The following is a 3,208-nucleotide window of genomic DNA, read 5'->3' as shown; positions in this document are numbered from 1 at the left end:
TTTGTGTAGAGTAGTTTGATCCAATTGCAGATTCCCTCCCCAAACCCCATTTTGGAATGCACATCCATCATGTAAGTGTGCGATATCCTGTCAAAAGCCTTCTCCTGGTCCAGGTTGATGAGGCAGGTGTCCACCCTCCTGTCCCGTACATAGGTGATCATATCCCTGAGTAGCGCAAAGCTATCAGAGATTGTCCTGCCTGGTATAGTATAGGTCTGATCAGGGTGAATCACCAACTCCAGAGCAGACTTGAATCGACTGGCTATGTCTTTTGACAGAATCTTGTAGTCAGCATGAAGCAGAAATTGGGCCACCAATTTCTGATTTCTGTCCTCTCCCCCTTCTGCTTGTCGATGAGGGTGATGATGCCTTTCCTCATGGATTCTAACATGCTGCCAGCCTGGAGCATACTCTTGTTTCCTGGCAGACATGTTGATTCTTTCCTCAAATCAGTGCACAATAAAAGAGACTGATTCTGTCAGGCTCCTTTTTATACAGGCCACCTGGACCTGGCTGAGAATGGCAGAGTGAGAGCAGGGAGGGGAGGAGACAAGAGTGAAGATTAAACAGAGAGCTAGATGGAGGAGACACCCAGAGTGACAGACAGAGAGAGAACGGCCCCTCATCTTTCAGCTCCACCTCCAGTTTCCTCCGTGCTGCCAATTTCAAACCCTTTATTAACAGTAGAACCAAAACCCAGCTCTCCACACAAACCCTTCCAGACTCAGCCTTCATAGTCAAGGCTTTCCAGAAAGCCGGAGCTTTTAAATATGGTCCCGATGCAATTAACACTCAGTAATATTCCCACCTAAACACAGTCCATTCTATACTAAGAAACCTCCTCAGTAACATTACCATTTCCTCACACATCCGCTTCCAGCAGTTCACCGCACCTTACTGCAGCTGTTTCGGGAATCTCCTGTGTTAGGATTGGAGTTGGAAAGCGGCCTTTACCCGGCAGTGTTATTGTCTCACACTGAATCTGCCAGACATCCTGTTCTCTTTATTGCGAGAGAGAAAGCACGGATTTAGGAAATGTTCATTTGAAATGATCTCTATTGAGAACGAGCCCGGCCGTGGGACAGGTATTCCAGTGCAAAGAGCTGTCCATGACCGAGTGTTGCAGACTGGCACATTGCAACGTCCAAGACTATGTGCTGTGGGACGGCATTAAAGCTTGGGGAAGCCACCATGGAGACTCAATGGGGAAAGGCTGCAGTCTGAGGCCCTAGTAGGCCATAGTACAGTGAGGGGCTGGAACCCGTGAAAAACCCCTCGGGCTGTTTGCACCAGAGAATGTTTGATTTGTAATGTAAATACTGTAAATATAACCTGTGCAGGCAGGGATAGTGAGATACATCATGTACATTATTGAAGGAAACTGATCTGTATTGTACCTTATGTAATATTAAATTTGAACTGCTTTGCAATGTAATTGCACAAATTATATGAATAAAATACATATTGTGCAAAAGAAAGCAGCTTTCCTGTCAACACACACCTTGTCTCAGGGCACAACTTTCCTGTGATCTTGTCATACCCAACTTCGCTCTATATCTTCTGACACACACACTTTACAGTCTGTCATTTCCAAAAACAAGCATTCTAAAATCAAAAGACCTTTTGTTTATTTCTCCTTTCTTTTCATTTCTCCTCTATTCTTCTCAATCACTCCCTTCAACAGTCCTATTCAGATCAAGGTGGAATGTGAATCGTGTCACAACTCACCTGACACTATTGTTACCCTTCTTTTCTCTTGTCTCATTCAATGGGAAAGTTTTATTCACCAGTCTGTTGCTGTTTTACACTCTTGCCATACCATCTGGTATTGCATCCATCTGAATTCTGTGCTTTCATGGCCTCATATTTCTTTTCAACTTCTGGATGATTTGTTTGCTTCAGTTCCATTCAACCAGGCTGGACCACAGGGAAGCTTAGAACCTTTGCCTTGGATGGGTCCACGTTGATCCATTACATTCAGAATCACCTCCTTGAAATAACTCCATAGTACAACTACAGTAACCACACAGCATCTGCTTCAAACACTCCTCCACATTTTATCTGTTCCGACCGTCAACACCTCCAGCTCTTTTGTTTAAGTGGAACCCATCAGGTGTGTATAGGCTCCTTCTATTCTGAAAGCTGTAGCACTGGTTCAGGGAATTCAGCCCTGTTTCTCTACTCGAAAGGATCAGCCATGCTTGATCTGCCTCGTACTTTGCTTTTACTGCAACGTTACAAGACCTCCAATCCTCTGGCACACACCTGCATCCAGTGAGGGATTGGAAAATGACGGTCAGACCTTCCACTATTTCTTCCCTGGCTTCTTTCAACAGCCTGGGGTACATTTCAACTGGTCCTGATGATTTATCCACATTCAACGATGCTCATCCCATTAAGACTTCCTCTCTCCTTAAGTTATCACGTCCAATACTTCACACTCCTCCTCCTTAATAACAATATCTGCATCACCCTCTCATTCGGGAAAACAGTAAAGTATTCATTCAGGATATTGGCAACATCTTCCACCCCGATACAAAGGTTACATTTTTGATCTTTTATGTGCCCTGCTGTTTGCTCAGTTGCCTCTGACTCTCATGTTTTAATGCAACATCTTTGGGTCCATTGTTACTTTGTTCGTCCATGTTCTTTCCTGCTTTTTCTTTGCTCTTCACCGCTGCTCCCAAACGCCTCCAGTGCAGTCAAAACGCAACTTGTCAGAAGTGGAACTCGAACCCACGCCTCCAATGGAGACTGCGACCTATACGCAGCGCCTTAGACCGCTCGGCCATCCTGACTGCCGGCGATATACAATCAATGCTAAGGAAATTATTCATTCTTTGTGAAAGTATTTGTGAGATTGTGGAAATGTCTGGAAGAGGAAAGACCGGCGGGAAAGCTCGGGCCAAGGCCAAGTCTCGCTCCTCCCGGGCTGGACTGCAGTTCCCGGTGGTCCGTGTTCACAGGCTCCTGAGAAAGGGTAACTATGCTGAGCGTGTGGGTGCCGGAGCCCCGGTCTTTCTGGCTGCTGTGCTCGAGTATCTGACCACTGAAATCCTCGAGCTGGCCGGCAACGCGGCCCGGGACAACAAGAAGAACCGCATCATCTCCAGACACCTGCAGCTGGCCGTCCGCAACGACGAGGAGCTCAACAAGCTGCTGGGAGGGGAGACCATCGCTCAGTGCGGGGTGCTGCCTAATATCCAGG

At 46.5% G+C, this 3,208-nt stretch overlaps 1 non-coding gene across 1 annotated transcript; it reads right to left on the bottom strand.

The window, feature by feature from the left end:
• Positions 1–2,715: 2,715 nt before the first annotated feature.
• trnal-uag (transfer RNA leucine (anticodon UAG)) lies at positions 2,716–2,798 on the bottom strand. The gene has a single exon. It is a non-coding gene; the product is annotated as a tRNA-Leu (tRNA).
• Positions 2,799–3,208: the final 410 nt, after the last annotated feature.

This window comes from Heterodontus francisci, unplaced genomic scaffold (genome assembly GCF_036365525.1).
Source record: "Heterodontus francisci isolate sHetFra1 unplaced genomic scaffold, sHetFra1.hap1 HAP1_SCAFFOLD_59, whole genome shotgun sequence".
In the NCBI taxonomy this organism is placed as follows: Eukaryota; Metazoa; Chordata; class Chondrichthyes; order Heterodontiformes; family Heterodontidae; genus Heterodontus; species Heterodontus francisci.
This window is presented reverse-complemented; position numbering and strand designations above follow the sequence as displayed.